The sequence below is a fragment of the Pimephales promelas genome, chromosome 7 (assembly GCF_988280905.1).
Source record: "Pimephales promelas chromosome 7, fPimPro1.hap1.1, whole genome shotgun sequence".
NCBI classification, from domain to species: Eukaryota; Metazoa; Chordata; class Actinopteri; order Cypriniformes; family Leuciscidae; genus Pimephales; species Pimephales promelas.
Genome location: NC_142775.1, coordinates 35159383 through 35183752, shown reverse-complemented (window position 1 = coordinate 35183752; position 24370 = coordinate 35159383). Strand labels below are relative to the sequence as shown.

General features: G+C 38.7%; 1 protein-coding gene across 3 annotated transcripts in view; it reads right to left on the bottom strand.

The window, feature by feature from the left end:
- Positions 1–18825, bottom strand: part of adarb1b (adenosine deaminase RNA specific B1b) — a 178178-nt gene extending 159353 nt beyond the window's left edge. For 2 of the 3 annotated variants that reach the window (XM_039683310.2, XM_089133391.1), the window contains exon 1: positions 11–180. The gene's annotated coding sequence lies outside the window, so the exon portion shown is untranslated. Of the gene's footprint in view, positions 1–10; positions 181–18785 lie in introns of those variants that run through there. The other variant, XM_089133390.1, reaches the window with a different exon arrangement.
- Between the last annotated feature and the right edge of the window lie 5545 nt (positions 18826–24370).

Sequence of the window (24370 nt, the reverse complement as noted above, 5' to 3'; positions counted from 1 at the left end):
CAATACTCACGGGTGTGAATGCGGCGATCGGCACCTTAATACAGATTCATAGGACCCCAGTCCGCCATTGGAATAAAGTTGAGAGCCCACACCTCTAATCTCGATGATGTTCACGGGAACGGAGTAGATCTGTTTGATCACACGAGCGGCCTAGAATACTCTTGCGGGTTCGCCCGTCGGTAGCGCGCAACGTGGTTAAAGAAACACAGTGTGATTGGCTGAAGGAGTGCAGGGACCGCCCATAATGCGTCCGTCAGGGCGGGAGGCTGAACCCAAGCGACGAATCTGATTGGCGGAGCACACTACTGGGAAACTGATTGGATGTAAACACAACGGATGATTACATTTGTAAGATAAAAATGCAAATTTGTTGTGTTTAATTAATTATATCTGTAAACGACAGAGTGATTATGATAAGTTGGCTTGGCTGCAGCTATTACAGGGTTGCAGTCTACTAAAATATTTATGTTAGTTTTATACTGAGTACCCGCACTTTGTGATTTTCTGATTCTTTCTTGAGACATGGACAAAACATGTCCGATACTTTTACTTGACATTACTTTTTACAGTAAAATACAACGTTTCCAGTTTTATAATAATTAAATATGATCACAATAATGGTCTTAACATACATTTCGCAACTTACTTAGGCTAAATATGAAATAGGCTATATTAAACTTAAAATAGAAAAATACATTATGTATTTTAAAGAAATTGTACTTCTCTGGCCTGACAAAAGGCACAAGTACTTTTTAAAAATGTCTCTTTTTTTTTACCACTTTTGGTCCATTTTTTCGACTAGTAGGCTATGGAAAGTATGTGATCTTGGACCCAGCCAAACACTCACAAAGAGCGATGTCTAGACAAATAAATGTTTAAATGATGACTTTTCCTCAACTTTTTAAGATAGTGTGACTTTTAAAATACCATTTTCATAAATTCCCTGATATTTCCAGGTTTTCTGTAAGTAGGGAACACTGTTTAGTTTTTACAGAAGAGCTCTGCAACAGATCTGCATCATCCCAAGGAAAATTAAAATGTTGTACCTTTAATCAAGACAGATTGCACAATACACCTCTGTTTGTTTACCCTCCTTTTTTTGTTAATTTGCCAAATGAAGTAGGGCACAACGCATCTGATCTGCAATAGTGAACTCTGTTTCCAGACTAAATTGGAAGGACAAATGGAGAGAAATCAATAGAGCATTTTTTTTTAGCATTTTTCTCATCATTACTATAGAGAGCAAGAATTAGGATTTTGAAATATGTCACTATAAAAGTACCAAACCAGGTGCTCGAAACTTGTGTTTTTAAAATATAAATATACAATTATCTAAACAAAAAATACAGTAGGCTATTATAATAGTATTGAAATATAAAATGTAATATTAATATTTACACAATTATTTGATAGTGTTAGCGAGGAACAGACATTAATGGTGTCATATTTGATGGTGTTTTTTTGTCAATAAGAGATTTCATGCACACTTGTTTCTGTCATAGGGAAAGTCATACAGGTTTGGAAAGACATTATAGGTTGGACTGACACAATAGTTTTTAGATTTTTGGTGATGAACTGTTCCTTTGAGAAATTGTGCTTTTAAAGCACAGTTTATTGAAAGCACTGGATGTAACATTTTATGTTACATTTTACTTTCCATATCAGTGGATAAAAGACAACCTTGTCCACCCTCGACTCACCTTATTAAAGCCTGGGGTGAATTTGTTAAAAATTTCCATACTCTGTCCTCTTTGTCCGACAAACAGAAAGATGTTGGAAGGAATGTGAAATATTTCACAAGATTGCATCAGTGGGAATTTTGACAGTATGACTTTAAGGTCAATGGTTATGTGAAAAGCACATTGGACCAACTACAGTTTCTTAAATGATAAAGACCTAAATTCCTGATTAATCCATGTCATTCATTCTGGAAGTCCAAACTCATCAACCTCAATACAACTTGTGTCACTGCTCTACAGCCAATTAAGCATATATATATATATATATATATATATATATATATACGGTACACATCACATCACACTTTTTTAGTCATTTATTTGACCACTTTGACACTTCAAATAAAGTCTTCTGCAGTAAAATCATCATAATGTAGTTTTATTTGGAACTGAACTATAAAAATTTAAGGTTTATTGCATCCACTGCATTCCATTACGAACTTTGCATTGATTGTATAATTTAGTTAATTAAATAAATAAATAAAAACCTTTGGAAGCTTAATATTTAAGAGTACATAAGGCTTATTTTTATTCCAACAAATCACTTAACCAGTCAGACCATTCAAGTGATGAGTAAAAGGTCGTTCTCTGGGTATCCTAAACTAATTGTACATTACAGTAATTGCATATTACACATGAAGTCTTTTCGGGTTTGCTGCCACTGTTTCACGTCACACATGACCTTTGCATTCAGTGTAGACAGATAATGGAAACGACTTTCCAAAGCTAGCCTGCAGCGCCCATCAATCGCTGTTGTTATTTCTCTCATCTTTACCCCGTCTGTTCCAGGGGACGTCGGAGCTGCCCCAGCAATCTGACCCCTCTTTTTCTCTCTCTGTGCCAGAGTCTGCAGAGAGCAGGCATCCTAAACACTCATGAAAAGCAGGTACCAAATGCTAAGGTCAGAAGTCTTCAGGTCTGAGATGTTAAGATGCTTGAGAGCACTAACTGCAAGTGTACGCCTATGTTTTAGGAAAAACATGATGTAATCATCTTGCATGTGTCCTTTGAGTCATCCAATAGAAAGCTGGCCAGTGAATGAATAGCTAGAATAACAGACAGAAGTAAAGACGTAAGACGAACAGACAAACAGTCAGAGAGACAGAAATATGGACTAACAGACAGACAGACAGAAAAAAGTTCGGATGAACAGACAGACAGGCAGACAGACACAAACAGACAGAATGGACGAACAGATAGACAGACAGACAGACAGATAGAAGTACAGACGAACAGTCAGACAGAAGTATGGATGAACAGACAGACAGACACAGACAGACAGATGAACAGACAGACAGACAGAAGTATGGACGACCAGACAGACAGACAGATAGACACAGAAAGAAGTGCGGATGAACAGACAGACAGACACACAGACAGAATTACGGACAAACAGATAGACAGACAGACAGAAGTACGGATGAACAGACAGACAGAAACAGACAGACAGAATTACGGATGAACAGACAGACACAGACAGACAAAAGTATGGACGAACAGATAGACAGACACAGACAGACAGACACACACAGACAGAGACAGACAGACAGACACAGAACTACAGAAGTACGGATGAAAAGACAGACAGACAGACAGACAGACAGACACAAACAGACAGATGGAAGCACGGATGAACAGACAGACAGACAGATAGACAGACAGACACAGACAGACAGACAGATAGACAGACAGACAGGCAGACAGACAGACAGACAGACACAAACAGACAGTAAGGATGTAAAGAAGTAAGGATGAACAGACAGACAGACACAGACAGACAGATGGAAGCACGGATGAACAGACAGACAGACAGATAGACAGACAGACACAGACAGACAGATAGACAGACAGACAGAGACACAGACAGGCAGGCAGACAGACACAAACAGACAGTAAGGATGTAAAGAAGTAAGGATGAACAGACAGACAGACACAGACAGACAGATGGAAGCACGGATGAACAGACAGACAGACAGATAGACAGACACAGACAGACAGACAGACAGACAGAGACACAGACAGACAGACAGACAGACAGGCAGACAGACAGATACAGACAGACAGAAGTACGGATATACAGACAGACAGAAACAGACAGACAGAAGTACAGACAAACAAACAGACAGACAGACAGACAGACACAGACAGACAGACAGAGACACAGACAGACAGACAGGCAGACAGGCAGACAGACAGATACAGACAGACAGAAGTACGGATGAACAGACAGACAGAAACAGACAGACAGAAGTACGGATGAACAGACAGACAGAAACAGACAGACAGATAGAAGTACAGACAAACAGACAGACAGACAGACAGAAGTACGGATCAGACAGACAGACAGAAGTACTGATGGATGACAGACAGACAGACAGACAGACAGACAGACAGACAGACAGACAGACAGATAGATAGATAGATAGATAGATAGATAGATAGATAGATAGATAGATAGATAGATAGATAGATAGATAGATAGATAGATAGATAGATAGATAGATAGATAGATAGATAGATAGATAGATAGATAGATAGATAGAATTCTGATCAAATATAACCAATAATAATAATTGTTTTATTTATTAATATAGAATCTTTCATACATTAAAAGCAGCTCAAAGGGCCTCTGAATCTGAATGAATGCATAAAAAACATTTTTTGGACAAACTAAAAAATAAAATACTTAATAAATAAATAATTACATATAAAATGGAATCTAAGGAGAAATATCTAAAAAAATGGTGATAAATATAACACTACAGACAAAACACTACTCTTTATGAAAAAGCAACCTCCAAATTGCGTCTGGGTTTCCCCCTGCCAATAAACTTCATAAAAATCACTTCCTCCCAGTGCAAACAACACCATCATATTGTGGTATTGCACTCAGCTGCTAAATATACATCTCTGTAAGCTTTGCAGGAAAGATGAGCAAGGTGAGTGTGGACATATGAACATGGTGAGCATCTCCGGAGATTGCCAGCCTTCTGCATCATTGATAGAGAGCAGAGACAGGAAAGGGGTCAGCACTATTAACACAGCCAGAAAAACACATCCCGACCTGTCTGAACTCCAACAAGCTTTACCCATCTACTGGATTATGGCAGTTCTCTGCATTCGATTGAGGTCAGAAATATCTTTAAAACAGCACATTCTGAAAATATTGCATTTTTCATCTCCTGTCTATGACTTTGATTGGATTGTAAGATCAGATCAATGGGCCTTATTCATGAAACAAGAGCAGAAGAAATCTGCGTAAATCGTTCGTAAAATCTTTCATAAATAAATTGTTGCGTTCAAATCATGTACGAATGGATTTATAAACTATTTAATTTGCATGTAAATTCATTTAGCATGTGTTTTTATGAATAAAGCCAAATGTCAGATTTTTGAGTGGTGTACCATGCAAAATCACTGCCATGATGCTAGGGTGTTGCTATATGCGAGTTTCCTCAGCTCTAACTGGTTCCTTGCTAGAGTCTCATGGACGGCCCGAGTCAATGTAACTCGAATTTTCTTTCTTTTTTTTTCTTTTTTTTTACCATTAGTCCTCCACAAAATGAAGTCTGATTGCTTGTAAAAGAAAAAAAGTTTAATATTTAGGGCTGGCATTTATGAAAATGTTATCACCGGTAGTAATAGTAATGCAAGTCTTGACTTTTTTTGCCAGCCAAACCTTTTAGATGTAAAAAAAAAAAAAAAAAAAAAAAAATCCATTACTCGAGAGTAGATGTTATAACATCATGGTGATTTGCACTCGGCTTTCAGTACAGTAACCTATGCGTTTCCATCAATTTATGCGCTTCCTTATATGGTGATGTGAATATCCTTCTGTCTGGTGTTAATGGCTAAATAAATTATATTATCTGGCGCGTCAACATTCAGACACAGGTGGGTTTCGGAAAGCAGAGCACACTGCAACTGCTACAGCAAATGGTGAGAAGTATTTGAAGGTTGAGCAGCGAGCTCATTGGCTACTGATATAGCAGGCACCAATCAGCTGTGCCCTATAGAGAATGACGCGATTGCAAGCAGATTGGCCTACCCCATGTAGAGGTATAATAATAATAATAATAATAATAATAATAATAATACAGTATTACAATAATAAATTATACACATTTTATTGTTGTAAATTAAATTGTATGTCCTGTACAATTAATATATATATATATTTGATAATTACATATTATTTTATTTTTAACAGCACTCTGAAACACAGATGATATACTTAATTAAAACAATAGAGATTGAGATTTTACATTTGACTTAATTATTAGTTTTTCCATCAACTCATGAACCCCCTGCAATTCCCCTGTACTATAAAATTAACAATGGGAATAGAGTCATCTGTATTACACAACACTAGTATAGTCTTTGTTTAAGGGTCAGGGTTCCCTTCTTTGCTCTAGTGCTCAAACATTGTGTTTACCGATGAAAGCATGAGACGACTCCACTCACGATGCGAGGCTGTCAGGCACTGAAAGATAAAGATTAAAGAACACTGGGCCCGGCAGCATGGATAATGAATTCATAATGGATTAACGAGACTACTGAGGCAATGACTGGGGAGGGAGGTGGGAAAGACCGGGAAAAGCCGAGAGATGGAATTTAACAAGTGTGGTGGGTTCTCTCCAGGGTATACAGCCGTGCGGAGACCAGTGGTCGAGATGACACAATCCCACATTTGATGGTGACTACAGCTCGATACTCAGAGGGTTCCCAGACAGCAAACTGACATTGAATCAACGTGGAAACGACGTCTCTCATGACATTGAAACAACGTTGATTTGCTCATCGAATTAACGTTGAACCAACGTCAGACGCGGCATTCTTCAAAGCTAAATGAAATCGAAAATTGGTTTGCTTTCATAACGTTGAAACAACGCGTTGATTTCAAGTTGATTTTCCGTTAGTTTTGAAAGAATGACGCGTCTGACGTTGGTTCAACGTTAATTCGATGAGCAAAACAATGTCAGATCAACGTTGTTTCGATGTCATATTTCCACGTTGATTCAATGTCAGTTTGCTATCTGGGTTAGTTCACCCAAAAATGAAAATTATGTCATCAATGACTCGTCCTCATGTCTAAGCCCATAAGACCTCCGTTCATCTTAGGAACACAGTTTAAGATATTTCAGATTTAGTCCGAGAGCTTTCTGTCCCTCCATTGGAGATGTACGGTATACTCTCCTTGTCCAGAAAGGAAAAAAAGACATCATCAAAGTAGTCCATGTGACATTAGTGGGTTAGTTAGAATGTTTTGAAGCATCGAAAATACATTTTAGTCCAAAAATATCAAAAACTACAACGTTATTTAGCATTGTATTGTCTATCCGCGTTCTTGCGGACGTAAGACGCTGCTGACCTGTTATCAGTGCGTCCGAGCTTCGTTTACAGTCTGAGGGAGATGCATGCTGTAAACAAAACAATCTTCGCAAACACGTCTAATGGTGCGTTCACTCCGGACGCAATTAGCGCGTCAAGCGCGAATGATTAAATCAATGTAAAGACGGGTTATGCACGTAAAAAAATTCCTGCGGCGTGAAGGTAGACACAGATATGCCTCATTCGCGTGTCAGGTTTGCATGAATGCTGCGAATTGAGCATCTGGCGCGTCAAGCATGTTATGTGCGAATGATTATTTTAGTTAGTGCTATGTGTGCATTCACGCGTTTCAAATTCGCGCCTGCTGCACGAGTTGAAAAATCTGAACTATGGCGTCAAATTCGCGATTGACAACAGAACGCGGATAGACAATACAATGCTGAATAAAGTCGCAGTTTTTGATATTTTTGGACCAAAATGTATTTTCGATGCTTCAAAACATTCTAACTCACACACTGATGTCAGTCACAAGGACTACTTTGATGATGTCTTTATTTCCTTTCTGGTCAAGGACAGTATACCGTACATACATTTTCAATGGAGGGACAGAAAGCTCTCGGACTAAATCTGAAATATCTTAAACTGCGTTCCGAAGTTGAACGGAGGTCTTACAGGCTTGGAACAACTGTCATTAATGACATTTTTTGGGTGAACTAACCGTTCAAGAATGAATATTGTCTATAGTGGTGCTTCTCAAATTATTAACTTCAAGACCCAGGACATCAAGTGGCAAAAATGATTATCGGACAAACCCATCCTCAAAATCAAACATTAAATATGTTAATATCATGTGTTGGGGTAACACATCACATATAGTATCAACAGTGTTGGACGTAAACACATTACAATTAATGCAAATTAGATTACTTTTTTTTTCCAAGTAATTAGTAACGTTACGTAACACGTACGTTTTATTGTTACAACAAAATATCAACAACATTTATTTTACAACAACATTTATTGACTGAAAGCTCTCCTGTCCCCGAGAAATCAGGAGTAAAGTGAAGAGGAGTTGTGTGCGCTGTGTAAACATGATACTTATTCTAGTCTACTGCATATAGTTTAAATGTGAGCATGCATTTATTCATCTCACTTGCACAAAAATAGATTCAGTATTCATCAAAATGAATAGAAACAGTGGAATCCAAACTCAGAATCTTACACAAACCTGCAATAATTAAATGTTTAATATAGAAAAAGTATGGCATTAAACGAAGGGACACGTAGTAGATCAAGCTGGGAAGTGTATTTTTTAAATTAAATGGTAAAATTTCAAACTTCTTGTAGGGGCATCATAAGCCTCTTCATACACAATCAGCTGTTGTGTTAAAAACTCTGCGATTCAGGATGCTTTGAAAAGCCTGTTCTGGATTCTAGCATTATCTATTTAAGAACGGTTACCAAACATTTCATTCAACCTGTACTTGCACAACTTGCTAGTATGAGTATGACGTCTTTACATTTGATTTAGGTAGACAAATATCAATTATGCATTGGTAAGGGAGGATTTCCTCTCGTTTTCATGCGTCTTTGTTGCTCCCTGCTTCTCAATGTCGTCTCAATCAATCAAGAGCTTTGTCATGTCAGAATCCTTATTTTCCAGGTTCTGCTTTTCAACAGGCGGACAATGGAGCTTTGCCTTACCGATCTACCTTGAACGCAGGTGAAACCTCCGTGGGATCGAGTGACACTTTCTGCCGTCTTTTGTGTCTCTCACTGTCCCAGCTGTCTGCTGAGACACATGATACCTACGTCTTATGGAGATTCTGAGTGGTTTAGCGAATTGGTTTAGTCCTGTACGCAGAGATCACGTGAAGCATTGCATTTCATGAGGAGACAGAGATTGCCCTGACTTTGATAACATCAGCAGCTCCTTTTGTCAGCACAGTTGATGTTCAATAACCATTCGATAGCCTGAATTACTATTGATAAAAAGAGCTGCGCCGTGGGTTAGTATTTTTGGTGCCATGTTTTGGTGCCAAGCAATAGCCTTCATTTCTCATTTCGATACAGTTTGGGTATGAGAAACCAACTTCTAGCCAAAATAACCTTGAATTTGGTTATGTCGGTTTTGCCAAAATAACTTGAGAGATATTTCCTCATGTAAGAAAAGTCAACAGTGAATACAAGGTGTTTGGTTTCATGTCTTTGACATGTTCTATGCTTTGATTAATAGTCCATTCTTGGGCTATGGTTAGACGTATTACATTTTCATATGGCGGCTTGGGTATACACTTGCATCAATGTTAATGTATTATATACAACAGTTCGTTCTGGTTCTTGATTCTGATTGGCTGAGACCCTTTTCCAGCAATGGAATATTCTACCAGTATCGACAAGTTTCCGAGGGGCGCTCCAGTAAAAAATAAAGTGGGTGAAACTTCCGGTGACGCGGCGGAAGTAGCATTCCAATGGTATTTTGTGTGTTAGTTAGCGAAGAGGCTAGCTGTTTTTCGGAGAATTATTTTACTATTTAAAGACGCAAATCTTTATGAGAGATGTCGTTACGGAGCTCAGGGACAACATGTGCTGTTCACGGTTGTATGTATAACCGGACTAAACTAATTCAGTGGCTTAAACGTGATTGTTTTGAACATAAGCTGAAAACGAAATCAGAGTGATCCTGCCAACGACTGTAGTTTCCATCACCTCCCAAAAGACGACAAATCTTCCTGTATACATTTGTTTAAATTCTTAATGTTCTATAAACTCTATCAGCATGTGATTGGCTGTTCGCTACTGATGTTACACCTAAACTCAGGATCAAAGCCTGTGTTGACAGAATTCCAAATTTGCCAGTTAATGTATTCAAGCAGCACATTCATTTATAATTTTGAATAAACTCCGACCAAAGCACAATGACTAAGTGTGTATTTTTTATTTTTATTGTTTGTCAGCTCGCACAACTGTCTGTCACCATGCCTTGATGAGTATTGATTATTAATAATGTTATTATAATACTCCCAATCAACTACTGCGGAGGGTAAAGGTACTGTTATTTCACCCTTTTGAATTTCGTTGAGGTTGTGTTCCCACATCGTTAGCTAGTTTGGATCGCTATAACTTGAATGACTGTCAACTGTTGAATGAACGAGTGTCAAACATGTCAAATCGCGCTTTGTTTACTTCCAACCGGAAGTCGCACCCACTTTTGACGCAAGGCCTCATGGGGCGTAGGAAACTTGTGGATAGGCTCTGGAACCGTTTCCCCGTTTGTCTAACCCAGACTAACCTAGCTAATCAATGACTAACATAGCTATCAATTTCAGAACACAAGGTGGCAAAAAAGACTAGGCAGTCAGACGTCCCTCATGGTTGCCGAGCAGAACCTTCTGGCAGGCCTGGCACAGTGGGCAGGAACATTAACCCAAAATTTGCCTCCCCTTCAACTTCACTTACACTATAAACTGTCACAAAGCTGGTAAACAACAAGACTCAAAGTGGCAATATGCAACTCCATAAATACGTCTCTTTCTCTCGCTTCAACAAAGCTGCCGAAACGTCTGGCTTACGTGCAGGGAACCATTCAAAAACATCTCACTTTGGCAAGTGTGAATGTGGTCTGTCAGCGGTGATGCCAATGTAAAGAGAGAGAGGGGGAGAGAGAGAGAGAGAGAGCATTGTGAAGAACCCCTGGTGAAGAAAACAAATAATGGGGCTTTTGAGACATTGCCCGTGGGGCAATAAATAAATAAATTGTCGAATATTTTTACATATCTAAAAAAAAAAAATAATTAAAGTCAAACAATTTAGCCTAGCCTGAAGCTGTGAAAAAAAGTGGTTGCTCACCCTCATGGTCTCATACTAATTAGCTGCTTTCTCAATGTGTTTCACAGAACATGGTGCTGCAGGCTGGGTGTTTCCAAGGATAGAGGAATACGGTTAAACAATGAATAGTGCTGTTTTACAAGCAGTGAGGCAGAAAATACTGAGGCCTGCGTTTTGTCAGCTTAATTAGTCAGAATAAGTGAGAATTCAACACTTCTTCGTGCAGACATCCTGACATGTGCAAATCTCTGTAGTGTGTAAAGTGTGTGTAGTCTTAAAGGAACAGTTCACCTGAAAATAGACATTCTGTCGTCATGCACACCCTCGAGTTGTTCCAAACCTCTGTTTTTGCTTTCACAAAGAGAAATGTTGGACAACTAAAATGGATAGTGATTTATACTGTCACACCGTGTAACTAGATGCGACGCGATAAAATTCCAGCAACAGCAAGTGTGTCTGTCCACACTAGACGCGACGCGACTGTGAGACGCCACACGTCAATCAAAAATCACAGCCATTCAGAACAACGTGTGGGCGGAGTCTCTCTGTGAAAGCGCACTGCTGGCCCGCACTCGCATTGGAAATGAGTAAGGACATAATCAAATCAAGAAATAACATTATTACAAATCAAAACATTAACAAAATATACTCATTCACTCATAGAAGAAAAAGTTCTATATAGAACCTTAAAAGGTTCTATCAGCGCTACATATTTGGAACCCCTAAAAGGTTCTATACACTCTTAAAAAAAGGGTTCCTCTGGGTTCTATATAGATACTTCCATACTTGGCCAATACAACCTTTTACCCAAAAAAATGGTTCTATATAGAACCATTTTGGAGTTCCATGTATGAAGCGGGGGATGGAATTCATTTTGAACGCTATATTATATGCTTTCAAAATCTGAGGTAAATTATCCATTATCGCTTGTGGCACAGTGACCTGTTTTTAACTAAAAATAAATAATGTGTACACATAACCAGTGTAACAGGCTATCTCTGTGTGTGGGCGGATCTGTAAAACCGCGATGTCGCAGAAATAGGAACCATTTCTAAATTAGAAACTTTGCGTGTCGCGGTTGCGTCTGGTTAGGACAAAAACTCTGATTAACATGGAAAAGATACCTTTTATCGCATGTCGTGGCATCGCGTGTAGTTAGGACACTGAAAAGGTCTGAAAAGGACAAAAAAATCATTAGGCCTATAAAACTTTCATAAAAACAGACCATAATTCTTCTAAAGCTATACAGTATTTGTGCGAGTAAACCAGACACATGTCTACCTGTGCTTTGCAAATTTGCCATTTTAAGAGGTTATGTGGCATCCAAGAAATTCCATGGTATCAATGATGTCATACTTGTTGGCATTTTTATGTACAAAATTGCAAAAATGCCAATTTAAACAAGCATGAATGATTTTTGATAGTTCTGACAAGGGGTTATCAGCATACCAGCGGAAATTTCAGTCGTATTCCTTCTGAAAACTGTGCAATATAGTGCATACATCAATTGGACTACTATACTTATTTCATAGACTTTTTATTGGATGGAAAAGAGCAGCTGTTTTTTTAAGAAAGAAAGAAGGTAATAAAATTATGTCATGACAAAAGTGTTTCATTTTACAAGATCTATTCCTTTAAAGATGTATTTTTTGATCCAAAATGCCCGTCTATATTCATGTACTAACTTCATGGACACTTTAAATGGCACCAGGACCAAATAGGGATTTTAAGGAAAAAATAGGCAATTAATCATTTGGGTTTTTTACTTGTATGTGACAAGACATAAAACAGTCTTGAAATAATCTAAGACAAATGTTTGAAATTACAACCATCCAGCATGATGCCATAATTGGCTGTACACAAAACACAGACTTAGACTCAACCTTCTGTAAAAAAAATCATCTGACCGTAATCATGTCATTTGGGAGTGTTTAATTAATTCCTGCAGTTGAGACCAACCCCTGTGTCTTTTCTAAATTAGATTTCTAAACAAAGTGCTTGTGAAGGTAATGTCCTCCGTTGTGTAATTCCTCCAATTTCCCCCATTATCATACAACAATAACTACACAAATGAAAAATAATCAATTTTACATTTGACATCCATCATTTTCGTAACATGTGGATTCTGTCCTCAGCGCAGAATTGATTTCTAATGAATACCATACCATGCACTGCAAAAAGTGCCAATACGGAGAGTGGGATGATTCAGACAAAGACATTCCTAGTGTACAACCCCAAACCCTTCTTTCGTCTCTTAAGAGCTTTCAGATGGTCCTATAAAACCATAAGGATAGGAAATGTTCATGCACTAACAATAAGTGTGGGAATACACTCTTGGGCAAAAAAAAAAAAAAAAGGCCAAGCCCGAAATGGCTAAACACTAAGCTTTTCTTATAGCCACCAATTATTGGTTTATTGGTCAGGAAATTACTTCAATGCGGTCTCAGAATAACAAAGACAAAATAAAGTTTTTGGCAGAATATGGGAAGTTTGATTCAAAGTGGAGTGATGAATTTCAATGCAATACAAGTTGCACGGTGATGCTCCAGAGCAGTGTCTTCAAAAATCTGATGAGAAATATAATCATAAATGCATCTCTACCACAGTGAAGCATGTCATTGTGTGAGGAGCCTTTCTATCTGCTGGTATTGTTGAGCTACTTCACTGTGAAAAGTCATTTAATGCTTTGGAGTACAGGAGAATATTGCAGAATGAAAAATGCTTCAGTCCGAATTGACCAATGGCTAAGCCACGTCCCCTCCACTCCACTCCCTCCACACAACATTCGGGGACAGGCGCTATGGCTCTCTTACAGTATTAGACATTTCACAGGAGGCAATTGGTGATTTTTGGAGACAGAAAGATTACATATCATCTTAAAATCACCTAAAGGGCCTTAACTATGCATTTGAGGGTTGTATTAATAATTTTACTGTTGAGAAGTTCGATGAAAAGCTTCAGAACCAGGCAAAAATGTACAGGTCACAGTGTAAACGTGATAAACCGCGTATCGTTGGCACTACATTATTTACATGAATCATTGAGCACGACATTAACATTTGTTATCTCAGTTAATTACAGATACGTTAATGAAGCTACGTGACATGATGTACAACGCAGCTAGAAGCTAACGTTAACGTTTTCTAATGTTAGCCTAACGTTACATTAGAGATTTAACGTTCAAATATGTTGCTGACTTAACTTAGAACAGATGTAGACATCTTTGTTTAATTTATCCACGTTTAGTTGGTGTTGTGGTCTACCGTATAACTTAATCCAGAGCAGACACTTATCTCGGTTGAGATGTGGCTTGGGAATGGGTAAAAAAAAAAAAAAGACAACATCGCCCAGCCTCCCAGGAACCTAGTGTCATAATTGCATGCACCCCATACACACCGTTTGACCATTTTAAACTTAAAATGACAAGAAAAAAACAAATGAAAACTGATTAATGCATTTCAATGGACGTGGAAGCAGAGGATGTCCAAGTGTATTGGGTTAGCTGCGCACTGTGATTGGCTCATCGTGTTTGAGGGCGTGGCTTAGCTATACGTCAATTGCTTACAAGTACAAGTTCATCAGACTCATGTTTTGTCCTGGACTGGTCAGAGCCCAGATGTGAACCCATAAAGTGAATTTTTGGTCTCACATAACATTTAAACGAACAGGGAGACATTTTTCAACTACTGTTTAAAGCCATTAAAGGGTAAATTCACCCAAAAATGAAAGTTCAGTCATGAATTACTCCCTCATGTCATTCCAAACCCATAACACTTTCCATAACATTTTTTTTAATGAAATCTGAGAGCTTTCTGTCCCTTTCTGTCGATGATGTAAACTGATCCCAATAGAATTATCTAACACAGTCTCATCCCAAAAAGTCATATAACTGACGTCTTGGGACGTTTTTTGACCGTACGTCAATATCCGCCTTTTTAGGGCCCCCTTAAATGTCGGTAGATGGCGATCCCGGGCCGTCATTCAACTGACGCTTTACCTTTAACGTCAGTTAGGTGACGGGTTAGGTTTAGGTCTGGGGTAGAGTTAGGATCCCATAACCTAATCTACCGACGTTTAAGGGGGCCCTAAAAAGGCGAATTTTGACGTATGGTCAAAAGACGTCCCAAAACGTCAGTTATATGACGTCTTGGGATGAGACCGGGTTGAATTATCTCATGACATGAATGTCTCGTTAAGCCATTACTAGTACACCAAACCAAACATCAGCGCTTCGATATTGAAGTTACAATACATTACACTCTGGCACACTTTTGAGGAGAACGGTGCATGCAACAATTAAATAAACTACGTGCATGCAACATTACATTGCAAAGAGGTCATCATAATAACACAGAATGCTAATTTAGAGACACTTGTCATCATATGAAGCACTGTTGTGGAATCCTTCTGTCAGCACGTTCATCCATGCCTCGACACATTGAGGAAGTTGATATCCATCCGACATTGTTTAATCAGAACATCAAGCGCTTGAGGGTACAGCCATAAACACCCCAACCGGCGAGTGAATGTCGTAAATGAGCTGTTATTTGCGTTTTTTTAATAAGGAAAACAGAACATTGGGTGTGCCTGTTCATGCCAGGTGCCGTGCAAGTCATGCTACAATGCCTTTATTTGGATAAGAACTGCTGCAGCATGTCTCATATCAAGATTCATAACTACCACTGAAAAACAACAACATTTCATGGTTGTTGCTATGGAAGTGACTTTAGAGTAATATAGTCTTTTTAGCAAGTGAGCATGTATATATGTAGCTCATGATTATTTTAAAGTTATTCTGTCTGATGGCCAAGTGCACGATTACAGGAATTATGAATGCCCTCTCTAGCTCTGTTCTGTTGCCTTTTAAGGTCAGTAATGTCTAATAGCTTAGGCAACACATCAGAGCCGTAGAACCAGAGCAAAAGCGTAGCAAACATTTTCTTTGCCCCCTCAGCTTCCTTTCAAAACCCACCGACGGGACCGATTTCCTCCGGAGAAACGCTGAGACCGATAGGATTTTTCAATAATGGCTCCTTAAACACAACGGAGAACGTCAACAGAAGCAAATGATATCATTATTCCCCATGAGCGAACCGTGCACACACACACATTTTCCAGTTTGTTTGTTTAGACTCCTTAACTCATCTATATTGGCCGCGTCCTACTTAACCTGGGGAAATGCAATCCCTCATCAGGCTTGCAGTCAATCTAGTTGCAGAAAGCTGACCTCGGCAGTCAAACCGAGTGTTTATCAATGACTCCCACAGGTTCTGTGCCCACAGGCAAAGAACATGCCGCCTCCGTCACCTGTCAATCAACTGCTTTATGAGGATAATGTGGCCCAGAACGCTGCTGGAAAAGTAAGACTGACACACCAGCGACGCATAGTGTTCCTGCGCTCATTATTTCCACAGTTAAAACATGAAAACTCATGCCTGTGAATTTTACGACCCATACCGCACCTCTTTTGCACAAACCAAGACGTTTTTCAGGTGGAGAATCGATGCACGGAGATCAGATGCACCATGCTTAAAAACTTAAAATTGCTAATGATATCTTTTTAATACACTATCTGAACTTAGAAATGAGTCTTACCATTTCTAAAATTTACAAATTCTGAAATTTTAAAACGAAATGGAGACTTATCAGAAGACGTTTCTCCTGAAAAAAAACACCACTGTAATTTTTAAGAAGATTGACTCAAACTTTGCTAACATTCATCTAAATAATAAAGATCTTGATATGAACTCATAAGTATTTCTCATAATATTTGTATATTCAGTCCTCGTTCATTTTATGGCACTTAGACAACAATTGTCTCATTTGTGTCTATTTTCATTCCTCCTAAGGAATTTTAGGAGACACATCTGAGACAAAGCAACAAAATTTTGCTCTTGGAAGGCAATCTGCATGACAGACTAGCCTCAGGAATGAGAAAAATCACGGTTATGTTTGTGATATTCCAGGGAAGAAACTTCCCTTTCCTTTTAAAGGCAACTAGAGAAAGTTTTGCATCAATGGATACACCACGTTTCCACATTTTTTTCTTTTGTTTACTGCAAGTGCAACACAACCTAGTACTAATTAGAGGTCCAGATCCAAACTTATGATTGGTTCCATGTGGATCACAAATCATTTCTCATAAATTCTCATAATGTAACTGTAAATATATGGTATCATCTGCAGTACAGAATAGGAAGTATTGAAGTGGCAGCCCTCCACTTTCATATATAAAGACAAACAGAAAATCAATCAATCAATCAATCAATTCGAGAATTTGGATTCAATAAGATTTTCATTTCATTTGTTTCATTTGCACACTTACAAAAATGCTGGGTTGTTTCAATCCAAATTTGGGTCAAATATGGACAAACCCAAATGTTGGGTTAAAAATATAATTAAAAATTTTTAAATTACATTTTAACCAAACATTTGGGTTAAAACAACCCAGCATTGTTTAGAGTGTACATTAATAATGAACATGAACTAACAATGACAAATCTTTCTAAAGCATTTGTTAAATCCCAGTTAATGTTAATCTCAACATTTACTAACACATGATCAAAAGTTGTATCTGTTAACATTAATAAGTTAACAAACGGTTCTATTTTTATTAATTAACAAAGATGAATAAGAACTGTAAGAAAATTTCTCATTATTAGTGCATATATTCATTAATGCATCAACTAACCTCAATTAATGGAATCTTATTTTAAAGTGTTACCGATTTTTTTTAAATGTTTTGAAAGAAGTCTCTTACGGCTCCACAAGGCTGCATTTATTTGATCAAAATACAGTAATATTGTGAAATATTATTTAAATTTAAAATAACTTATTTTCTGTTTAAATATATTTTAAAATGTAATTTATTTCTATGATGGCAAAGCAGAATCCAGTCCATGTTGAAAACAGTTGTGCGTCTTTATTTTTTGAGTCAAATTTTTCAGTGACACATTTTTTTTTTAAATCAGGATTCTTTGATGAATAGAAAGTTCAAAAGAACAGCATTTATTTGAAATAGATTTTTTTGTAACAATGTAAAAGTCACTGTCATTTTTTATCAATTTAATTTGTCCTCAAACAAAAAAAACATTTTACAGACTGCAAACATTTAAACGGTAGGGTTAGTCAATACGTATGAGTCAATATGTATTTTACAAATCCTGAAATAGTTATGATGAAATATGGACCTTTGCTGGAAATGAAATTTAGAAACTAGTCAGTACATTTGAAGAGTTCAGATGCAAAAGCCTCTAAGTGCCATTTGAAATTTTCTTCTAGAATGATCATTTTTATCAAGCTTATATATTCGAGTTCAGTAATTTCACTTAAATTGCAATGAGGATTACCTATTAATTGTCATTTAAGTGAAATTACTGAACTTGAATATATAAGCTTGATAAAAATGATCATTTTAGAAGGAAATTTCAAATGGCACTTAGAGGCTTTTGCATCTGAACTCTTCATTTATAGAACAACAATATGGAACCACACTTGAAATATGTAATCACGTATATGTATGGTCATGAAGAAAGCTTTCAACATCTGTGCTCATTCTCTGCCAAAAACAAAAAACGTGCAGTCTGTACTACAGTGTTTTCTGCTGTATCCTTGGAGACAGACGTAAATCGGCTCGAGAGTGTATTTATGTTGACTGATTGAGCTCAGTGCAGTGACCACAGTGGAACTGAATCTAAACTAGTCCTGTCTCATACAACCATCTTCTGTGGATCACCATAAGGGAGTACAAACAGAGGTGTTAAACATCACAACCGCATACTTTCTCAGTTGTTTCCCAAATACACAGGCAATTAGGAACAATAATTCAGCCTAATGACTTGTTTAACCGTTCACCAAAAAATGAAAATTCTCTCCTTATTTACTCACCCTCTTATTGTTCCAAATTTATAGGCTGTTATTTTTTCTTGGAACACCAAAGGAGAACTTCTGAAGAAACGTCATGCAGCTCTTCTCTATAAAACAACAGAAAACGGAAAAACAGTTTCAGAAAATCATTAAAACAGTCAACATGAATACAAGCCTTCTAAAGCATTGAGTGCTTTGTGTAAGTAACAGGGTTGTTTAGGCTGTTTTACAATGAAATGGATGTAGTCACTATTAAAGAGGCCATGTGATGCTATTTAAAAGTTCATTATTTAGTTTATTGGGTGTACTACAATAGGATAGCATCTATTAAAGTTCACAAAACACATTTTTTCCCACATACTGTAATGTTGTAGTCTTCTGAAAAGCCCAGAGTGTTTTGATTGGCAGTAGCACCTCATTGAGATCCAGGGGCGGAGTTGGATCCAGATCTAAGGGGTGGAGATGGGTGGGATTAGGGGTGGGGTTAGGGATCAGGGGGCAGAGGTGGGTAGGGTTAAGGGTGGGGTTATGCATCAGGGGGCGGAAATGGGTAGGGTTAAGGGTGGGGTTAGGCATCAGGGGGCGGCCATGGGTCGGATTAGGGGTGGGGTTAGGGATCAGAGGGCGGAGATGGGTCGGATGAGGGGTGGGGTTAGGGATCAGGGGGTGGAGATTGGTAGTGTTAAGGGTGGGGTTAGGGATCAGGGGTGGAGATGGGTAGGATTAGGGGTGGGGTTAGGGATCAGGGGGCTGAGATGGATAGGGTTAGGGGTGGGGTTTGGGATCAGGGGCGGAGATAGGTCGGATGAGGGGTGGGTTTAGGGATCAGGGGGTGCAGATTGGTAGGGTTAGGGGTGGGGTTAGGGATCAGGGGTGGAAATGGGTAGGGTTAAAGGTGGGGTTAGGCATCAGGGGCGGAGATGGGTCGGATTAGGGGTGGGGTTTGGGATCAGGGGCGGAGATGGGTCGGATTAGGGGTGGAGTTAGGGATCAGAGGGCGGAGATGGGTCGGATTAGGGGTGGGGTTAGGGATCAGGGGTGGAGATGGGTAGGGTTGAAGGTGGGGTTAAGCATCAGGGGGCTGAGATGGATAGGGTTAGGGGTGGGGTTTGGGATCAGGGGCGGAGATGGGTCAGATTAGGGGTGGAGTTAGGGATCAGGGGCGGAGATGGGTCAGATTAGGGGTGGAGTTAGGGATCAGAGGACGGAGATGGGTCGGATTAGGGGTGGGATTAGGAATCATCCAGTTCTTGCAATGAAAAAGCAGCAATAACAACAGCAGTAGCAACATTGTCATACCCATTACCATGCCAAACACTCAGAGAGTTGTCATGACAGTGCTGATTTTGTATTTAGGTATACTTTAGGTGCACTTTAAATATCTTGCAACTTGGCACAAGTTGTTTGTTTTCACGAGGGTATGCAAAACTGCAGCATATACAGTAGGCTTGAAGTCTCAACACAGCAGAGATCTGTGTTAGCTACCCAGACAGCATTTCTTTCCGTGTCCTCCCGTTTCCCCGGAGAGACGAGAGCAAAGTCCACTTTATCAGTGTCAAACTCACTGCAGCAAACAGAGGAACACCAGCAATCTCTGCACCAACCACCACAGACACGAACAAGACCGAATCCTCTTTTTCTCCGGCTGAGACACTGAATGCCAAGGTTTAGATGCCAGAAGGTGAAACAGCATGTTAGACCTGATTTGGGCATTGCGGATTACATGACGGAGGTTATCATCTGCTGAATTTACATCGGGACAGGGAGGTTCTAGCTGTTCACATCTGTCTCAGGTGATTTGATCACCAGCTGAGACACCTCACTGTTTAAAATTGGTATTAACATGTCTCAAATGCAGGATTTTATTGAGTGTAGGGCTTAATAGGCCTATGTCACGAAAAAATTGAAGACCGGAAGTACGTCTTTCGGTAGGGATACGGCTCTTCCGGTTAGCTTTTTACAGTGGTGGAGTCCGATAGATACCGCTGGACCAAATCTCTCCGCAACCTGCCTGAAGTCACATATGGCGATGTAAAAGCGTGAAAGCTGAGGTGTGGCTGTCTACGACCTGATGCAGAGCAACCCGGTACACTACAACAACAGCCGTGGGTAGCTCTATAGTAATTTAAACGTTTCTATGGTAACAGCGACTTGGACCAATCAGCAGACATTGCTACTACACTTAGGATTGTGGTTAGTGTAGTTTTTCTTTTTCATAAGATTGCGGATAAAACATGTTTTAAGGTGAAAGTCTATGTATATTTTTGACTTTTAGCTCAGACATGCTGTAATCGGAGACGAAATGCCACGCTTTTCCTAGTTTGTTTACAAATATCAAAGATGTACTTCGCGATTAATTCTGCAATCATTTGATCTCATGTATTATGTCAACTAAATAAAGCACCATAAAGCACTCTCCTGAACATCAAAATTACAAATCTTTTTCCAAGTCAATTTGTTCATTACGTTCGTTGAATGGACCAAATGACTCGAAAAAAGATTCGTTCATTTTGATGAACGAGTTCAAACAGGAGAGTCACAAACGAGCATCACAGAACAGAGCAAGGCGACCATTTGAGCTTATAAAACTTAACCTTTATTATTATTATGTTTTAAATGAGTGATCGTTTCGCTTGATAAGACCCTTATTCATCATCTGGAATCGTTTAAAGCCCTTTAAACAGTTTGCACTGAAACTGTCTTTTGGACCTTGAACCGTTTGGTTCCCATTAAAGTGCATTATATGGAGAAAAATCCTAAAACGTTTTCATCAAAAACCTTAATTTCTTTTTGACTGAAGAAAGAAAGACATCGATATGATACATGGTGAGTAAATTATCAACAAAAGTTTTTTTTTTTTAAAGTGAACTACTCCTTTAATCCAAATTGTCACTGCATACAGAATCCTGAAGTCATTCTGACCTTGTTTTTACTGAAAAGTAATGTGATGCCACTTTTACTGTTCAATGGGATGGATTAGATATGATTAGCATTTACAGTACACTACAAATACGACACATTTCCAAACATGTGTCAGCACCTAAAATGAGTGTGAAATTGCATAGGTCTGTGTGTGCCGTACTACCCCCAAACTCAAAACAAAGTGCCCTTCAAGAGAAGCTCTCTGAAGAGGTGAAGAGGTGACTGTAGAAGAGGCTGAGTTCAGAATCAGCCCAGTATTGATTCATCTTGCAGCTGTAAGCTCTGGGACTTGTGGATCAGCGCTGAACTGGCAGTGAATCTGTAGCTGGGAGGGACGGGGCTTTGAAATAGGGTCCAAAGTGAAAGCACAAATCTTCTCACAGCAGGCCCTTCCCCTCCAGGTCTGGCACCCTACGGTCAGGGAAGAAGCTCCATTTCGCAGCACATTTTGGCCTTTTGGCCAAAATGCACTCTGGCCAGGAGATTTATAAACCTCTCTCAAAAGCGGCACGCGGTTCCAAATCATACGGCCCTGAACCACCTTTTTTTCTGTGGAAAATAATAGATCTGTCAAAACTGTGGTTATAATATCCATTATGCAATGGAGAAAGTGCGTCTCAAAATTTGGATTTTATATTGACACGTTTACGTTGTGTTCACAGTCCACTTTGAGCCACACCTGCCAATCAATCCTGACAGAAGTGCAAAAATAATTGAAGAAACTGATGGAAAAAAAAGTGGATAGCCATTTATATCTTTGTCCATTTTGCCTAATGAACCACTGCCTTTGAGCCTGTAATGGGAAAGTCTTACAGAGCGGTGTGTGACGATTCCTGTTTAAAGGGATTCACTTTGAAATTAATTTTTGATATGTTTTAGCTTACCTCAAGGGCATCCAAGATGTAGGTGTCTTTGTTTTCCGCAGTAGTTTCAATTTTGATATTTTTGGGTCAAACCGTTCTTGTCTGTCAGTCATATTATGGAGGTCTATGGTCACCACCTCAAAGAGCATGCACAGAGAAGTCCAAATTAAACATGATTTAATGACTCGTAAATGTAAGTACACATTGATGGCCTAAGACACAAAACGAGCGGTTTGTGTGAGAAAACGAACAGTATTTATATTGTTTTTACCTCTTGTAATCACAGTCACGTCCAAGGGATCTGAAGGCGTGGACGCTTCGTTCTGCACAAGCTTTAGGGACAACTAGTATTTGTAATTCTAGTTTTTAATGTTGACAAGATCAATGTCATGAAATAAAGGGATACACATTGTTTTTAAATTATTTGTATTATTCTGGTTTGCTTTGTTGCACAATTTTTAAACGCTTTCCACTAACACTTAGTGAAACATGAAAGTAAGTAAATAAATAAATAAATGTGTAAATCAATACAGTCAAATATTTCTTCTTTCATTAAATATTAGGTTATAGAATTATTTGTATTATCTGCAATTGTCATTTTTCTTTTTTTAAGTAGGTAGGTAAGAAATTATGATAAAAAATATTTAATAGAATATTAGGCTATAGAATTGTGCCTTTATTCTTTTTTTTTTTTGGTTGTCGCTGAAAATTATAAACCCTTTCATGTCTGAAAATTCAAGGACATATTTTGAGAAAGACAGAATTTTTAATTCTCCAGTTCTTTAGAAAACTTTACTTTTTTCTACATATACTTTTAATATAACTTTTTAATGAAAAATGATATTATAAACACTGGAGTTGATAAGAAAGGTTCATTACTGTTGGTTCATTGCTTTGATTTCCTCATAAAGAAGTTTCTGTCATTGCACTTGGAAAACACTTCAATAAAAAATATTCATAAGTCCAAACCAAACAGAGCGGCATGTCTGTCTGAACGACCTTCAGTCACAGAACAATCAAAGATGTATGCTGCAAAACAAGCTCATAAAAGATATTTCATCCTGTTATTTCGGTGCAGAAACCCTCTATAAAAGTCACTCTCAGTCTCTCACACACCAACACAAGCACACACCTTTTGGTTAGACTTTTCCTTTCTCCTCAAGTGACAAACAGGCATTGTGCAAGATTTGTTTTTCTCTGGCATGTTCACACACACACACACACACACACACTGCTGTTGAATGTCTCGCCCCAGTGTGAGTCACAGCGGGACACGCGGGAGGCGCTGGCGGAGCAGTCAAGCGTGTGGTGGCTGCTGCCCCAGATAGTGACGACAAAAGCACCCAGAGTATTGGGCTGCAACGTTGCTCATTTGCAGACAAGCGATTAATTCAGTTCCAGCACAAAGGGAAAAACGTCCTCAATTTGTCTCCAGTGCCTCTGTATGAACAGACATCATCTTCATCTGGCAGTGCCTGTATACTGAGGATCTGCAGTGGAGAGAGGGTTGCTGTCCTACAAGCATTAATCTCTCAGATTTGTCTACATCAGTGCTTGAAACTTCCTTTGAACTACTTAAAGAGATAGCTCACCCAAAAATGAAAGTTCTGTCATCATTTAATCGCCCTCATGTAGATGCAAATGGAAAAAGTGAAGAACGAATGAGCGTTGAAACTAAAAAGACTACAAAAGTATCACAAAAGATATGACTTTAACACAATAGTTAAAGGAGAACTCCGGCGCAAAATGAACCTTTGGTCGAATTACACATTGTTAACTAGTCAACCGTTATCTGACATTTGTTTTCACGATTGACGAATG